Source organism: Medicago sativa, chromosome 4 (assembly GCF_051527215.1).
Source record: "Medicago sativa cultivar Bolivia chromosome 4, Bolivia_mono, whole genome shotgun sequence".
Lineage (NCBI taxonomy): Eukaryota > Viridiplantae > Streptophyta > Magnoliopsida > Fabales > Fabaceae > Medicago > Medicago sativa.
The window spans coordinates 19,781,482-19,801,006 of NC_140752.1; the positions used below are offsets into that span (position 1 = coordinate 19,781,482).

General features: G+C 34.1%; 2 pseudogenes across 2 annotated transcripts; both read left to right on the plus strand.

Moving 5' to 3' along the window:
- The first annotated feature begins 8,631 nt into the window (after positions 1 to 8,631).
- On the plus strand, positions 8,632 to 10,061 carry LOC146927043 (F-box/kelch-repeat protein At3g23880-like; annotated as a pseudogene). The gene has a single exon (XR_015005582.1). The product of XR_015005582.1 is annotated as an F-box/kelch-repeat protein At3g23880-like (transcript).
- A 4,533-nt stretch (positions 10,062 to 14,594) lies between these two features.
- On the plus strand, positions 14,595 to 16,111 carry LOC146927044 (F-box/kelch-repeat protein At3g06240-like; annotated as a pseudogene). The gene has a single exon (XR_015005583.1). The product of XR_015005583.1 is annotated as an F-box/kelch-repeat protein At3g06240-like (transcript).
- Positions 16,112 to 19,525: the final 3,414 nt, after the last annotated feature.

The following is a 19,525-nucleotide window of genomic DNA, read 5'->3' on the forward strand; positions in this document are numbered from 1 at the left end:
CATACCAAGCTCTGGGAGCTTGTTTCAAGCCATATAGTGATTTCTTTAGTTTAAAAACATGGTCAGGATATTTAATATCCTCAAATCCAGGAGGTTGCTTGACATACACTTCTTCTTCTATGACACCATTTAGAAATGCACTCTTGACATCCATTTGATATAATATTATGCCATGATTAACTGCATAGGAAAGAAGTAACCTGATTGCTTCCAATCTTGCAACTGGAGCAAACGTTTCAGTGTAATCAATGCCTTCTTGTTGACTATACCCTTGTGCAACAAGCCTGGCTTTGTTTCTTGTTACTTCACCTTGCTCATTCAGCTTGTTTCTGAATACCCATTTTGTTCCAATAATGTTCTTGTGCTGAGGTTTGGGTACCAGATCCCACACATCATTTCTTTAAAATTGATTCAACTCTTCTTGCATGGCTAGGATCCATCCATCATCTGAAAGTGCTTCATCAACTGTTGTAGGTTCAATCATTGAGATTAGTCCAATCATTGACTTCTCTTGTCTGAAATGTGATCTTGTTCTTCTTGGACTATCTTTGTTTCCAATGATTAGCTCCTCAGGATGTGAAGACTTGTGTTTGAATGTGTTTCTGGGAGGATCTGCTTGATGTGAGCCATCTTGTGCTTCATCAGAAGCAGCTTCATCTTGTGCTTCTGATGTGGGTTCAGCTTCTGGACTATCTTCAGATTCAGCTATCTGATCAGGTTCTGGAGTAGCTTCAGGAACCTGTATCTCTGCAGAACTTTCACCTTGCTTTGAAGTTTTATCTTCAAGCTCCTTGTCATCAAATTTAACGTGCATAGATTCTTCAACACAAAGTGTTTCTGAATTATACACTCTGTATGCCTTTGACCTTTCAGAGTAACCTAAAAAGATTCCTCTTTGGGCCTTGGCATCAAATTTCTTTAGGTAGAGCTTGTTGTTCAGAATGTAACATGTACATCCAAATTGATGAAAGTAAGAGATATTGGGTTTTCTTCCTTTAAAGAGTTCATATGCTGTTTTCTCCAAAATAGGTCTAATATAGATCCTGTTTTGAACATAGCATGCTGTATTCACTGCTTCTGCCCAAAAATGTTTTGGTAAATTGTTTTCATGAATCATGGTTCTGGCCATTTCTTGTAAAGTTCTATTCTTTCTCTCTACAACCCCATTTTGTTGTGGTGTTCTAGGAGAAGAGAACTCATGGAAAATTCCATGTTTTTCACAAAAAGCTTCAAATGGCTCATTTTCAAATTCTCCACCATGATCACTTCTGACTTTCAAAATTTTTTATTCTTTTTCAGATTGAATTTGAGTGCAGAAGCTACTGAATACATCACACGCAACATCTTTACTCTTTATGAATTTCACCCAAGTCCATCTGCTGTAATCATCAACAATGACTAATCCATATCTACTTCCATATAGGGATGCAATACTCACTGGTCCAAATAAATCAATATGGAGTAATTCTAAAGGTCTTGAGGTTGAAACAATGTCTTTGATTTTAAAAGATGATTTCACAATTTTCCCTCTCTGACATGCACCACAGAGTGCATCTGAATGATAGTCAATGTCTGGTAGCCCTTTCACAAGTTGTAACTTACTAAGCTTAGAGATTAACCTCCAGTTAGCATGTCCCAACCTTCTGTGCCACATCCATTTCTTATCATTCACTGATAATAGGCAAACCACCTTCTGATCAGCCAGTTCAGAAAAATTGATTTTATAGACATTGTCAACTCTCTTTCCCTTGAACACAATGGATTTGTCTTCCTTGTTGATTACTGTACAGTTGGGTTTTTCAAAAAGCACATCATAACCATTATCACAAAATTGACTAATGCTCAAAAGGTTATGTTCAAGACCATCTACCAACCATACATTATTAATTGAGGTAGAGGAATTACCAATAGTTCCTGTACCTATGATCTTGCCTGACTGGTTGCCCCCAAATTTCACATTTCCTCCCTCTTTCATTGTTAGGCTGAGGAACATGGACTTGTCTCCTGTCATGTGTCTTGAGCAACCGCTGTCTAGGTACCATGATCTTTGCTTTGGCACTGCTCTTAGACATACCTGCATCATTGACATTTTTAGATTTAGGTACCCATTGTTCTATGGGTCCTGGAAGGTCAGTACTTAAGGCTTTACTCTTCACTTCTTGTACCTTGTGCTGTGAGTTGGGTTGCTTCTGATTAACCATCACCTTAGGTTTTGGTACTTCAGAAGCAGTAACTATCTTCTTCTGAAACTTAGACTTCAGAACCCCAGATTTTGGTTTCACCAGACTCTGAGGAATAGGTTCTGATCTTTTCAGGATCCTGACCTTTGAAGTCTTGGAATCAGATTTGATCATGGCCTTTGACTTAGAGTTCTTTGGCGTTGAAGTAATCTTAGCCTTAGGACTAGAAGCTTCAGGTTCTGATTGAACAACAGTTTCCAACTCAGCCCCTTCTGGTACAAAGAATGTTTTCAGACCTTCCTTGATGCATTCACAACAAGATTTTAGATTGGTTTTCTCAAGTTTCACTTCTGGAAAACCAATTCCTCTGCCGTTGTTCTTGTAAATGCTATAAATCATAGAAGCCACTCTGCTTCTGTCAATGCCAGATATAATAAAATCTTCAAGAGCAATTTCATGGTTACTTAAAGGTTTTTCATTACACTTTTCTTGTAGCTTCTGACATAAGAACCTGAGCTGATCTTCATATGTTTTACACATGAAGTCAAAGACCCTAAGTCCTTGTTCAGAAGCTTTCAGATCCAATAGAGTTGATTTTTGCTGTTGTACCAAATCAGCATATTTTTCTTTTAAATCCTTCAACTCATTGGTTCTTACTTCAAAATGTGTAAGAAGTTCTTTAAGTGACTCAACAAGTTCATCTCTGGGAATTTTGGAATATACCTCGTTTTCATCTTCTGAGTCTGAATCTGATCCAGCTTCTGAAGTTGCTGTTGCTACCAACCCAACAGCTACCTTTGCATCTTCATCAGCTTCCTCTTTATCAGATCCAGATTCACTACCCAAATCATCCCAGGTTGCCATTAAACTCTGCTTAATCTTCTTCTTGAGTTTGCTTGGTTTGAGTGTAGACCTCTTTGACTTGTCCTTTGACTTTTCTCTTTGAAGATCAGGGCATTCAGCAATGAAGTGTCCAGGCTTCTTACAGTTGAAGCATCCCTTCTGATCTTCTTTCTTTGAGCTTCTGGAGTTACCCCTTCTGGAGAGAAACTTTCTGTTATTCTTGGCCAGATATTGAAGTCTGTTTGAGAGCATGGCCATTTCAGCAGCATCTGGTTCAGAATCTGAACTTGACTGTTCTTCCTCTTCAGATTCAATTACTTTGAGAGCTTTTGATGACTTGCCTTTGGATGGAAGAGCTATTGATTTACTCTTCTTAGTAGACTCATGTTCATTAAGACTTAACTCATGAACTTTGAGAGAACTAACAAGATCTTCGACACTTAAAGTGTTTAAATCTTTAGCTTCCTCAATGGTAGTCACCTTTGGTCTCCATCTGGCAGGTAAGCTTCTGAGTATCTTGCTTACATGATCAGAAGCAACATAGCTCTTCTTTAGAATCTGTAGCCCAGAAACTAAGGTTTGAAACCTTGAGTACATCTCCTCAATAGTTTCATCATCCCTCATCTTGAATAACTCATACTGATGTACAAGCAGGAGAGCCTTTGCTTCTTTGACCTTCTTGCTTCCTTCATAATTTGAACAGAGAGAAGCAAACATAGCTTTAGCAGTGGATTTGTCACTCATCTTCATGTATTCTGCTTTGGGTATGGCAGTGACAAGAGCTCCTCTGATAATATGATGCTTCTTGTAAAGTTTCCTCAGTTCTGGAGTATGTTTCTTTCTATCCACAGCAGCTCCTTCTTCATCAAGGACTAAATCACCAACACCATCTTCCAGAATATCCCATAATTCTTCATCCAGGCTCATGATGTAACTGTAAAAGTTGGTCTTCCACCAAGAGAACTCTTCAGCATCTCCATTGAACTTTGGAACTTTTCCAACACTGGTTTTCTTACTATCACTATAATCATGTGAGACATGTTTATAGCTAGTATCACTAGAACCAGTAGGAGGAGGAGTAGACATGTTTTTCTCAGATCTTTGACTGTTGCACGGTTAAGTGTTACACAACAGACCAAGGCTCTAGATACCAATTGAAGGTGAGAAAAACACAAGAAGGGGGGTTGAATTGTGTTTTTAAAAATTCTTCGTTTCTCTTAAAAACTGAACACACTGATCAGAAGCTAGGTGAGACAGCTTCTGAAGTGATAATCAGAATCTAAATGCAGTGGAATAAAACAGAGAGAGAGAAGAAGAACGACACAAAGCAATTATACTGGTTCCTTCCACAATCCGGAAGTAGTCCAGTCCCCCTTGCACTTCCAAGGAGATTTCACTATGAGTAATATCTGATTACAAATGCTCAAGCACACAAGCAAGAGACTTCCAATGCTCAAGCACACAAGCAAGAGACTTCCTTTGCTCAAGAACACAATCAAGAGACTTCCTGCTCAAGCACAACTGCAAGAGACTTCCTAACTAAACAAAATTACACAGAAAATTGTTTAAGGTTGAACACTTGATATACAATCAGAGGTGCTCACAATACAAATCAGATACAGACTCAATGGACTTAAGAATTTCTAAGATATGACTTTGAGACACAAAAATTCTAAGTGAATGCAGAACAATTTCAGCAGAGGTTTGGTACTTGTGAAAATCTTGTGAGTCTTTCGTTTAGCGTTCTTGCATTACCAAATCTCTAGGTCTTCACTCCTTTATATAGAGGTGTGAAAGAGACGTTGTGAAATTGCCAGCACACCAAAGAGTCGTTGTTGAAGCTTGATCTTTCACCAATGATCTTTTGCCTGATTTGGTTGTTGTCCTATGAAGAACAAATTTGAAATCCATTCCTTATCCAAAGGAACATCTATGCAGGCGAGACCGTATTCTGGAGCTGTTTTCTTGTCCTGTAGCGTGGACACAAAACAGAGTAGTGGAGAACGTGGTTGTACAATTCGTACAAAGTACAATGTCAACGCTTTCGTCCAAATTGCAAACACGCGCCTTCAAACACCTTTGAAATGACCGTTGCAAACTCCACTAATCCTTTGTTTGTGTTTTCGAATCCAATAGACAGCTTTTGCAATGTAGATTCTTCAATCTTTGAATGTTCTTGCAAATCCAGTTGATCTTCAGCTTCTGGTGAAATAGCTTCTGATGAGGCAGCTTCTGATGATGCAGCTTCTGATGAAGTGACTTCTGCAGCTTCTGATGGTGCAGCTTCTGATGATGTGGCTTCTGGACCTCTTGTCTTCAGAAGCATTATTCTTCAGGAGCAGCTTTACTTCAGGAGCGGTATTTCTTCAGGAGCAGCTTGACTTCAGGAGCGCTTTGCCTTCAGAATCATCTAAGCTTCATTTTCTTTTGCTCTTTATTTGCTCATTCAGAACCAATGATGATGTAACTTTATAATTATGGTCATGTACACTTGAACAAATATTAGCTAGTCCAATTTACAATTTTTAATACCTTGTTATCATCAAAACTCTTTAAGGTTCATTGTTAAACACATTTTGTTCCAACAGTTTTCAGCTTACTCTCATAAATTCTCCAAGATAGCTTATAAAAATAACTTTTAGCTTATACAAAAATATTTTTAATTTATTTTATCTTTTTATGGAAACAACTTATACATAAGTGATTATCATATGATAAACACTTGTACTAATCAGCTGTTTATCCAAATGACGTCTAAGTTGTTTATACAAACAAGACCTATAACTTATACATATAAGTTTATATGTATCCAAATAACGTCTAAGTTGTTTATTCAAACAAGACCTATAGCTTATATTTTTTTTTTTAAGGAAGCCTATAGTTTATACATATAAGTTTATATGAATAAGTTAGTTCTTTTTTGTTTTGGGTACAAAAGAGGGCCAAAGGCCCTGAATAAGTTAGTTCTATTACTTAAGATAAAATAAAGTCAAATGAATACGCACGGAATAACGCTTCTGCCAATTAAGTTGTTTAGTGTCTGTCTGATAGAAAACCAAAAAGTTGCCTGGTTTTGTAATTGTTGTGGACTGTCTACATTCCTAAAGACACAAGTACCCTCAAGAAGGGTCCCCTAAAGCTTGGGCATTTCCCTCCAATAGACACTGCCCCCTAACAAACATCTGAAAACACAATAAACTCATGTGATTAATCAACCCCGGAAAATCATCACTTCGCCTTGTCCCAAATCTCGTGCTTGGGGGGTTGTGGACCGTCAATATATTCGTAAAGGGCCTAAAAGCTCTCTAGAAAGGCTTAGGTTCCCTTCAGAAGAGCTTCTGAAGCCTAGGCGCGCGTTTCCAAAGGCGCCGCCTTAGTCAACTTCTAGAAGCGTCTAGAATCGGATAAAAAGACTTGAAGCCCAGCTTACTTGAAGCTTAAGTCATGATAAAACAAGCCCACAAGGGGCTTTAAATACCACCGGTGGGATCATTCTCAAGGCATCTCATAAATAGTTTAAACCCTAGATACGATTATTGTACTCCTGCAAGTACATGTTGCTCTAGGGCTTTTGTTTCTATCTATCTAGGGACCAAATAGTAATAATAATCCCTTAAAAATAATATTAATAAACTTAAAAGAAATGACTCTTAAAAAAAAGTTAAGAGAAATGATATTTATAAATCGTTTTTTACAATTTTTTGGGATAATTTTCTCTTTCTTATTCTTATTATGTGTTTATTCTCTATTTCTTTTTCTATTGGTTTTGTCCAATAAAAATAGAGAAAAAAGATTGTCTCAAAAGTTACTTTTAGTAAGAGTTTAGCCTCTTTTTAAAAAATAAATAGGTTAAATTACACCGGAGGTCCAGTTTGAGTTTTGTAACAGATTGGTCCTTTAAGTTATTTTGGTCACACATAAGTCTATTAAGTTTGAGGTTTGTAACAAATTGGTCATTTAAGTTATTTTGGTTACACATAAGTCCTTTAAGTTTGTAACCGTTTTCAATTTAGTTCTTCTGTTAACCAAACATTACACAAACAATGATGTGGCAGAAGGATTAGATCGAAAACGTTTACAAACTTAAAGGACTTATGTGTGACCAAAATAACTTAAAGACCAATATATTATAAACTTCAAACTTAAAACTATTGTGTGACTAAAATAACTTAAAAAATCATTATGTTATTCAAACTTATAGGACACGTGATGTAATTTTGCCAAATAAATAATTAAAATTCAGGATGAGGAGAAGGTTAAAAATCATAGATTCAAAATCTATCTTTCTGCCATCCGAATAGTGGTAGATTTACTTTATTATTTTGAGAGAAGTAGCAGATTTAGGGTCTGTTTGGCAAGGCCATCAAACGAGCTTATAGTTTATAGCGGATAACTTATAATCTCGTTTGACCAAAAAAACTTTGTTTGGTAGTCTTTTCACCACAAGCTTATAACTTATTTCACGAACTGATTAGTAAATTCAGAGACGAAAATTCAAATGACTTATATTTGCAGGGACGAAAAATCTATTTAAGTTAAAATAAAACAATAATTAATGGTAGTATAATAAAGGGTTAATTATGTTTCTAGTCCCTATAAAATAGCGACCTTGTAAGTTTAGTCCCTACTTAATTTTAATAGCATTTTTAGTCCCTATAAAAAAAAAATTTACTTATAATTTTAGTCCCTGCTAAAACAAAGTTTGATTAATTATCCTTAAACTCTTAAATTTTTGAACGATTTTTTTGAGACAAGATTATAACACTATGAAAGGTTCGTTTACTAAAATTTAGAATTTTCTGACATGAAATGAATTAAATATGAATTTTTTAAAACGACAAAAGTTAAAGATAAAAAGTAATAAAATCTGGATGTAGAAATCAAATTTTGCAATAATTTTTTGCGGACGAACTTTTAGTAATGTTCTAAACATGTCTGCAAAAAATTGTTCAAAAATTTAAGAGTTTAAGCATAAATTAAACAAATTTGAATTGAGTAGGGACTAATACTCAGTGCAGAAAAACAAAATTAGGGACTAAAAATGCTATTAAAATTAAGTAGGGACTAAACTTAGAAGGTCGCTATTTTATAGGGACTAGAAACATAATTAACCCTATAATAAATGTGTCATTCATCACCCCTTTTCAACTTTCTCCTTCGGGTGATAGTCACTTTGGTCCCTGAATGTGTAATGATTAGTCATTTTAGTCCTTCATTGTATCAAAATTTCAAAATTGTCCTTGATTGTGCATTATGTTGGTCAAAATAGTCTTTGACACTAAAATAACCTTTCAATGCTCACAATAACTCTTTTCATGTAGGGACTAAAATGACAATAAACATGTACTTATAAGGACTAATATGATAATAAGTAAGTATACTGAAGGACTAATCTGACAATATTAATTAAACATTTTAACATCAAGGACTATTTTGACTAACAAAATGCATAATCATGGACTATTTTGAAGTTTTGATACATTGAAGGACTATTTTGACTACTCATTACAATTTCAGAGATCAAAATGACTATTACCCTTTTCTCCTTTCATCGTGTTCTGCACAAAAGTTTTTTCCGGTACAATCCGGTTTTTTTTCCGGTTTAATGACATCTTCATCGGTTTTTAAAACTCTGCTAACACAACACTGATCGAGTGGTATAAATAGGAAACCCTTACTGTAAAATTAGCGTTTTGAAGATGATAGAGAGCACGGAGGAGGAGAAGAAGAAGAAGAAGACACTGCCTCATCTTCCTCATGAATTGATTATTCAAATCTTGATGTGGTTGCCGGTGAAGTCTCTTATTCATTTCAAATGCGTTTGTAAGCTATGGTTTTCTCTTATCTCAGATCCCCAATTTGCAAATTCACATTTTCAACTCACCACCACAACGCACACTCCTAGAATTATGTGCATATCATCTCTATCTCATGAAATTCGATCTATAGGTTTTGAAGCATTTCTTAACGATGATGATCCTGCTTCACTGAACCTTAATTTTTCGCTTCCAGAATCTTATTTTCCGGTTGAAATTAGAGGTTCATGTAGAGGGTTTATACTTTTGTACCAACGTCCATACATCTACATATGGAATCCATCCACTGGAATTAAAAAACAATTACCCGTGTCTCCTTTTGATTCCAAATTAGTAGCACAATGTCGCGTTCATGTACATGGTTTTGGTTATGACCGGTCAAGAGATGATTACTTGGTGGTTTCATTGTCCTATGATCCATCCGTAGCTAATGCTGTTTCAACACATTTGAAGTTTTTCTCAGTTAGAGATAATACATGGAAAGTAATTGAGGGTACTCACTTCCCTTCTGCTGTTGTTCCTTATCACAGAAAAGGGTGTCTATTTAATGGGGCTATTCATTGGTTGGCTTTGCTTCCTAATTTACGTTGGAATGTAATTGTTGCCTTTGATTTAATGGAAAGGAAATTGTTTGAGATGCCTCTTCCAGGTGATTTTAAGCTTTTACTTAATTCTGGTTTTTGGGTATTTGGAGAATTTCTCAGTCTATGGGCTGTGGACTATGATAAGGATACAGTTGAAATATGGGTGATGAAAGAATACAAAGTGCATTCGTCTTGGAATAAAATTCTTGTTCTTTCTGTTCATGCCATTCCTGATCGCTATTTTCACCCTATACACTCTACAAAAAACGGTGATATTATTGTAAGAAATCTTAGTTATAGATTGGTCATGTATAATGATAAAGGATAGTTATTAAGGCATCACTCCTTCTTTAATAGTCCATCTGATGTTGTCATGTATACGGAGTCTCTACTTTCACTCCCTGGTGACAATGAGCAAGTTTAAGAAAGATCACACAAACAAGAAGACTGAGGTTGTGAAATATTCTCAACCATTTTCTTCATAATTATAGTTATATTGTATTATGAACTCTTAGGTAACTGCATTAGTAGAGTAATATGTGTTTGACTGTATTGGTAATTGCATTTGTAACATGAGCTAGTATGTAAATGAGCTGAACCATTATGTCATGGAATGTTTATTGGTTAATTATTTGTCATATGCTTATTGGAAATATTGACAACTTTGTTTGTGATGTGTAACTCAATCTGTCACTGCTTGAAATTGTTTTATATGGTAAATTAATCTTATGAGTTTATACATTTTGAAGGAAAAAATAAAGTTTTGTTCTCTAATATCAGTGGACTTGTCATTCTATTAACTTTGGCCCTTGCCAATTCTCTGTTTTAAACCAGGAAAACTTTCGCCCTTGCCAATTCTCTGTTTTAAACCAGGAAAAAAAGAACTAATTTATAAAATTAACGAGTTACACATGAATTCATGAAATTATAAGACTTTAGATCAGAAAAAACATCAATATTAAATCACCCAATGATCCAAAATAGTGCTACAATTACAAATTAAAGTCTTAACGGCAGACTTTATTCAATGAATAAAGCATGTATTCACTCTCTCTGATCTCCATGTATAAGTCAAGCTTGATAATGAGAACTTCAGTCTTCTTGGAGAAGAGAGCCTTAAATTGCCAAAGATTTCACCAACTTCCACCGATGGATCTAATGTTTGCATCAAAGTTCTTGCTAAATTGACATTTGGCCTCTAATATAGAAAGAGTTTACTCATAAATCATAGATTCTCTTGTAGGCTTTAACTTTCTGTTTTTTTTTTTTTTTTTGTGTTAGCCTGTATCATTATCATAACTTTCTTCATCAGTCACATTTTCTATTATTTGTATTTTTATCTACTGTAATAAAAGTGATTCAGATTCCGAGCCTTTTGTGGTTCTGAGTTCTGTCGTGCATTGAGGAGTTTGCAGTTGAAACTAAAGGTTTATAAATAATTCAGCGAGCAGAATTAAGGTTTTAGAAGTCTCTGCTGTGGTTAAGGCCTTGTTATTAAAATGTGATTCTATACAATATATCAAGCAGGTTAGTAAACATTCTTCTGCCTTATACTTCATGGCAGTATTGTTTAAATTGTTGACATTATGGCCATGTTGGTTGTTGGTTTTCATGACTTGACTGATTCTTTCTTTTTTGTTTGTATCTTTGGTATCATTGGTTTGAACTTTGAAAGGGATCAGGTCTAATTGTGAAGCTCTTTGGTCTTCACTTAGTGTTTGTGGATTTTATCGCACTTATTTCATGTTAAGTTTAAGGGTAAACTACACTAACTTCCCTTGAGAAATATCAAAATGTCACTCACGCCCCCTTTAGTTTTCCAAGAGCACTCTCATCCCCTCATTTTAACATACTGAAGTTTCCATTTGAGAAATAGCAAAGTACATGGATGCTCTTACCGCTCTTCGCAAATAACAGAATATGTGAACTTATTTCAGTACCATTGGTGATGCCTTTTAATTTTATAAACAAAAAAGTGCTTTTGTTTTTCATTTTTCTTTTGATGCAGAAAGTGCTTTTGTTGGTGACTTTCATTAACATATCTCAGTTTCATTGATAATGGCTTTCAAATAATACCTTATTATTTGGCAGTGCTTTTGACACTATGTCATATATTAGTTGCAGCCACATTGATAGTCACAATTTCACATTACAGGGGAGACTGTTAGAGATGCAAAAGAGACTTGTCTCCACACAACCATTGATTTGTTTTCATGATTTTCGATTCAGCTGGTATGTTCAAACGTGTAATGTTTTGATGATAAAAACATACCATGCATATTGATAAATGTCTAATTGACTTTAGGTGTTAACATGTCTCTATCAGAAAAAGTTACAGAACAAATTTTGGGTGAAAGCGGGGGAGTTAACAGATTATTAACGGTGTTAAGTTGTAAGGGAAGTGTGTGTCAATTTAAAAGAAAAATGAAGGCAATATGCTCTGGGATTGAATAATTCTTATGAGAAAATGAAGGCATCTTTTGTTCAAACTAATAATCCATTTTCTGAAAATCGTCTAATGGAAGTGTTACATTATGAGAAGAAAGAACCAGAAGGGGCTAATTATTTTATAATTTATAATAATGAAGGAACCAGATGGTTTTAATTTATTTTTTAATCATTGTCTTGTCACATTAAATTGTACAAAAAAATAATAATGTTATAGCCAAATCCACTGTTTGATGTGATATGATTCTTCCAATGTGAAATATCATTGAACCATCTTCTTGCTGTGATCGAACCGGAGAAACGCGACATCACGTGAAAGAAGTTAGCTTTGCTTCTTCTCATGCTCCATATGTTGGAATCAACACCAACATGTACTCAACAACTTCCTTCCTAAGAGGAGGTTCAGCTATACCAAGGCTCATTGCTACAATATTCATTGCTTGCTAACTTCAGCTGTCAAGTTGATTAACTGTGAAAGGTTTTAAATAATGCATCTTTTGGAGTAAAGGTTGGCCATAGATATGAAAAATGTTTGCCAGTGAAAGTGCAGTGAACCTCTCGGTATGTTTTATTGTCTTTCAAGCCTAATCCTTACCTTTCCAGTGATGATACTATTTTTAACCTTGATCTGCCTTCTAATATGGTTTGTCCCTTCTTCTGCATGAACTGGTTATCAGAAGCAAAAGGAGAATAAAAGAAGCAAAATAAACATATGGTAGTTATAAAGTTATTGTGGAAATGTAGACTAGGTGACTATGATGCATATGCATTAAAATGTTTAGAGACTTAAGCTTAATTAACCATTTGTATCAGGTTTAAAGCTTGAAGCTTTCATTTGATGACTTACAGCAGGATTAACTGACCTAAGCTTTTATTTTAATTGATTCCTAAGATTTACACATGAGCTTTGTTTGCAGGGAAGAATTCATCATTCATTATCTTCACTATATGTCAAGTCCCACCTTCAGATTCTTTCGCTCAGTATATTCAAAAGTTCCATCCACTTTAACTCTTCTGTTCTTCACCTCAGTATCCCATGTACATGGTAACTTTGCCCCTGGACATTCTCAAGGGGCTATAAATACCACTCGTGGGATCATTCTCCAGGCATCTCATAAACAATCTAAACCCTAGATACGATTATTGTACTCCTGCAAGTACATGTTGCTCTAGGGCTTTTGTTTCTATCTATCTAAAGACCAAATAATAATAATAATCTCCTAAAAATAATATTAATAAAATTAAGAGAAATGACCCTTAAAAAAGTTAAGAGAAATGATATTTATAAACTATTTTTTACAATTTTTAGGGATAATTTTCTCTTTCTTATTATTATTATGTGTTTACTCTCTATTTCTTTTTCTATTGTTTTTGTCCAATAAAAATAGATAATTTTAAAAAATAAATAGGTTAAATTACACCAGAGGTCCAGTTTGAGTTTTGTAACAGATTGGTCCTTTAAGTTATTTTGGTCACACATAAGTCTTTTAAGTTTGAGGTTTGTAACAAATTGGTGATTTAACTTATTTTGGTTACAAATAAGTGTGCTTTAAGTTTGTAACCTTTTTCAATTTAGTTCTTTTGTTAACCAAACATTACATAAACAATGATGTGGCAGAAGGATTAAATCGTAAACGTTTCCAAACTTAAAGGACTTATATGTGACCAAAATAACTTAAAGACCAATATGTTACAAACTTCAAACTTAAAGGACTTATGCATAACTAAAATAACTAAAAATTAAATTTAAAGGACTCCTGATGTAATTTAGTCAAATAAATACGTAAAATTCAGGATGAAGGGGGTTTAAACTCACATATTATCTTTTTACCATCCGACTAGTGGTAGATTTCTTTTATTTTTTTTGAGAGAACTATTAGATTTACTAAAAAAATATTCCCGTGAGCTTAGCTCAGTTGGTAGGAATATTGCATATTATATCAGAGGCCGAGGTTTGAACCCCGGACACTCCACTTCTCCACAATTTAATTGTGTGAGCTCTAGCCACTAGGCTACTTGACAAAAAAAAAAAGATTTACTAAAAAAATAAAATAATAATTAATGGTAGTATAAATGTGGGCAAAATCACACTTTTAATCCCTTAACTTAATTTCAGGTAATAGTTTGGTCATTTATCTTTTTTTTTCATTTTAATTTGGTCCTTTTTGTCCATTTTCATATACATTTCCAAGCTTCAAATTTAATATTCTTATGTAAACATAGAAAATGATCATAGATTTGAAGACCGAAAGACCATAAGAAAATAAAATCATGAATTTTAAGTTTAAAAATTCATATGTAAATGGATCAAAAGGACAAAATTGAAATAAAACAAAAAGATGACTAAACTGTTATCTAAAATACTCCCTCCGGTCTGAAATATAAGAAAAGATTCCTTTTTAAGGTTCATTGAATAATTAATGTATTTGCTTTACAATGTAGACTATACACCCTCCGGTCACTATTATAAGCAAAAATCAACATTTTAGATTCATTCATTAAATGATGTATGTGGTCTATAATAAAGACTACATACATCATTAATTGAATGAATGTAAAATGTAGTTTTTTTGCTTATAATAGTGACCGGAGGGTGTATACATTAACTACTCAATGAACCTAAAAAAGGAATCTTTTCTTATATTTGAGACCGGAGGGAGTAAAATTAAGGGACTAAAAATGTAATTTTGGCCATAAATGTGTCATTCATCACCCCCTTTTCAACTTTCTCCTTTCATCGTGTTCTGCACAAAAGTTTTTTCCGGTTCAATCCGGTTTTTTCCCGGTTTAATGCATCATCATCATCGGTTTTTAAAACTCTGCTTATATAACACTGATCGAGTGGTAAATTGGAAACCCTTGTTCTAAAATTAGGGTTTACGAGATGGTAGAGAGCTCGGAGGAGAAGAAGAAGACGACACTGCCGTATCTTTCTCATGAATTGATTATTCAAATCCTGACGTGGTTACCGGTGAAGTCTCTTACACGTTTCAAATGCGTTTGTAAGTTGTGGTTTTCTCTTATCTCTGATCCCCATTTTGCAAATTCACATTTTCAACTTACTGCCGCAACTCACGCTCCTAGAGTTATGTGCATATCATATCCATCTCATGAAATTCAATCTATAGATTTTGAAGCATTTCTTAATGATGACCCTGCTTCACAGAACCTTAATTTTTCGCTTCCAGAATCTTATTTTCCGGTTGAAATTAGAGGTTCATGTAGAGGATTTATACTTTTGTACCGTCGTCCAAACATCTACATATGGAATCCATCCACTGGATTTAAAAAACAAATACCTGTGTTTCCTTTTGATTCCAAATTATTAGCACATTGTCATGGTTTTGGTTATGACCAGTCTAGAGATGATTACTTGGTGGTTTCATTGTCCTATAATCCAACCATACCTAATGCTGTTTCAACACATTTGAAGTTTTTCTCATTTAGAGATAATGCATGGAAAGAAATTGAGGGTACTCACTTCCCTTATGCTGTTCCTGGTAATCACAGAAAAGGGTGTCTATTTAATGGGGCTATTCATTGGATGGCTATGCGTCGTGATTTACGTAGGAATGTAATTGTTGCCTTTGATTTAACGGAAAGGAAATTGTTTGAGATGCCTCTTCCAGGTGATTTTAACCATTTACTTAATTCTGGTTTTTGGGTATTTGGAGAATTTCTCAGTCTATGGGCTGTGGACTATGATAAGGATACAGTTGAAATATGGGTGATGAAAGAATACAAAGTGCATTCGTCCTGGAATAAAATTCTTGTTTTTCTGTTCATGCCATTCCTGATCGCTATTTTCACCCTATGTACTCCACAAAAAATGGTGATATTATCGGAGGAAATCTTAATTCTAGATTGGTCAAGTATAATGATAAAGGACAGCTATTAAGGCATCACTCCTTCTGTAATAGTCAATCCGATGTTGTCATGTATACGGAGTCTCTACTTTCACTCCCTGGTGACAATGAGCAAATTTAAGAAAGATCACACAAACAAGAAGACCGAGGTTGTGAAATATTCTCAACCATTTTCTTCATAATTATAGTTATATTATATTATGAACTCTTAGGTGGCTGCATTAGTAGAGTAATATGTTTGACTGTATTGGTAATTGCATTTGTAACATGAGCTAGTATGTAAATGAGCTGAACCATTATGTCATGGAATGTTTATTGGTTAACTATTTGTCATATGCTTATGGAAATATTGACAACTTTGTTTGCGATGTGTAGCTCGATCTGTCACTGCTTGAAATTGTTTTATATGGTAAATTAATCTGATGAGTTTATACATGTTGAACGAAAAAATAAAGTTTTGTTCTCTAATATCAGTGGACTTGTCATTCTATTAACTTTAGCCCTTGCCAATTCTCTGTTTTAAACAAGGAAAAATAAAACTAATTTAAAATTAATGAGTTACACATGAATTCATGAATTTATAAGACTTCAGATCAGAAGAAACATCAATATTAAATCACCCAATGATCCTAAATAGTGCTAGAATTACAACTTAAAGTCTTAACGCTAGACTTTATTCAATGAATAAGGCATGTATTCACTCTCTTTGGTCTCCATGTACAAGTCAAGCTTGATGAAGAGAGCTTCAATATTCTTGGAGAAAATTGCCAAAGATTTCACTAACTTCCACAGATGGATCTAATGTTTGCATCAAAGTTCTAGCAAAATTGAAATTGGCCTCTAGTATTGACATAGAGTTTACTCATTAATCATAGATTCTCTTGCAGGCTTTAACTTTTCTGTTATTTTTGTGTTAGCCTTCATCATTATCATAATGTTCTTCATCAGTCACATTTTCTCTTATTTGTTTTTTTTTTTTTGTTCAGTTTTATTGTCATTCCTTGATTATTGATTCATGTGTGTTTGACCCTTTTCTATGATTCACCTGTTTTAATTAAATAGTTATTATTTGTATTTTTATCTACTGTAATAAATAAAAGTGATTCAGATTCCGAGCCTTTTGTGGTTCTTAGTTATGTCGTGCATTGAGGAGTTTGCAGTCGAAACTAAAGGTTTATATATAATTCAGCGAGCAGAATTAAGGTTTTAGAAGTCTCTGCTGTGGTTAAGGCCTTGTTATTAAAATGTGATTCTATACAATATATCAAGCAGGTTAGTAAACATTCTTCTGCCTTCTACTTCATGGCAGTATTGTTTAGTTGTAAGGGAGGTGTGTGTCAATTTAAAAGAAAAATAAGGGAGGTCAGTGTTTACATAAAAATTAGAGGGGGGTGATTGTGCAGTTTAGAAAGACCTTAGGGGAGGTCAATGTAATTTTCCCTAAGTTTAATACATGAGTGGAAAATTTGGTATGGTGATGAATGAATGTTGTAAAATATACCATAATAATATACTAGGAACAACAAACCGACACTTTTCGAGAAATATGGAGATAATGGGAGAACCAGTTTTCAAATCAGTGTTGGTATGGTGATGAATTTGGTATTGGACATAGATATGAAAAATATTGGCTAGTGAGAGGGCAGTGAACCTCACTGAGTTGAAGCTCACCCATTTTCTTAACTCCATATTGGTGTAAAACAAGTGGATAAGAATTGGTGTAAGTTTTATTGGCTTCAAGTGTTGATATCCTAATCCTTACCTTTCCTATTCTTGAGTCTTTGATTGAATTGGTGTAAGTTTTATTGGCTAGATTATGTTTCATGCATGTCTTACTCATTTGGCTGTTTTTGGCATTCTTGGGGTAATTAATATACCACCTTCAGTTTTTTCAATTTTTATTACTCATCATTTCTTGATGCTAAATTAAGATTTTGAAAAGATCATGATACTAATGCACCAATTGTCATTGCCATAATAAATATATGCATGTCTTAACGAGGTACTTATTGCAAAAATTATTTGGACCGGATGGTGTTGGTGTAACCAGTGATCATACTATTTTTAACCTTGATCTGCCTTCTAATATGGTTTGTCCCTTCTTCTGCATGAACTAGGTATCAGAATTCAGAAGCAAAAGTAGAATAAAAGAAGAAAAATAAACATATGGTAGTTATAACGTTATTGTGGAAATGTAGAAGACTAGATGGATCACTTGGTACTACTATGATGCATATGCATTAAAATGTTTAGAGACTTAAGCTTAATTAACCATTTGTATCAGGTTTAAAGCTTGAAGCTCTCATTTGATGACTTACAGCAGGATTAACTGACCTAAGCTTTTATTTTAATTGATTCCTAAGATTTACAAATGAGCTTTGTTTGCAGGGAAGAATTCATCTTTCATTATCTTCACTATATGTCATGTCCCACCTTCATATTCTTCCACTCAGTATATTCAAAAGTTCCATCCACTTTTAACTCTTCTGTTGTTCAACAATTATCCTGTGCACATGGTAACTTTGCCCGGGACACTCTTGACTTTGGTTCCATCTTCAAGATACTTGGTTCCAACCTTTTAGGATAGCCCTCCCTACTCTATAAATTCATATCAATTCAATATAATTCATCAGAATATAATTTGAAACATTGAAACAAACAGAGGAAGAAGCGTAGATCACGACGGTCAGAGGAAGATGAAGTGTTTGTTGTGTTTTCGTGGCGACAAAAATGAGAGAAGAGAAAAATGTTGGAAATCCGCAAAATACCCTCCAACTTTTTTTTTTAAAAATCAGGGTCATTTTTGGTTTTTCCCAATTAAAATGAAATAGCGATTTTGGAATCGCTACGCAATTTTGCTATAGCAGCCGGCGCGACTGCTATTTCAAACCGCCACGCTACGATGCCAAATCTTAGTAGTCCGTCCCGACTATTGACTACTATGGATTAGAGGCATATCATGTAATCATCAACCAAACCCTAATTCTGCAGATCACACATTATAAGATTTAACTCGCACTATGAGAATGTTTGGAATGACTTGTCTAAACTTATCTACCGGAATAAGTACTTATGAGATTCTTTGAGGAAAACTTATGAAAACAATTAATGATGGATCCATAAAACTGTTTTTAACTTATTTTCAAAAGTTCTCCAAGATAGCTTATACTAAAATAATTTCAGTTTATTTTATCATATGAAATAGAAATAACTTATTTATACAAGATTCTATAATAAGGGCTTGTTTGGATTGGTTTATTTGAGTTTATCTAAAGACATAAGTTTTGTGATATTGTTTCAGAGAACTTCTTAAAACATCTTATGTCATTCTTCATAAGTTGTTTTCAGCTTACTCTCATAAATTCTCCAAGATAGCTTATAAAAATAACTTTTAGCTTATGCAACAATAATTTTAACTTATTTTATCTTTTTTTTATATAGAAACAACTTATACATAAGTGCTTATCATGATAAACATGTGTGCTATTCAAACAAGACCTATAGCTTATACATAAAAGTTTATATGTATCCTATTAACATCTAAATTGTTTATTCAAACAAGACCTATCACTTATACAAATAAGTTTATATAAATAAGTTAGTTCTATTACACAACATAAAATAAAGTCAAATGAATACGCACGGAACGTGTGCCTGCCAATTAAGTTGTTTAGTGTCTGTATGATAGAAAACAAAAAAGCATCCCTCAAAAAAAATCAAAAAAGCTGCTTGGTTTTGTAATTGTTGCTCTAGGGCTTTTGTCTCTATCTATCTAGAGGCCAAATAGT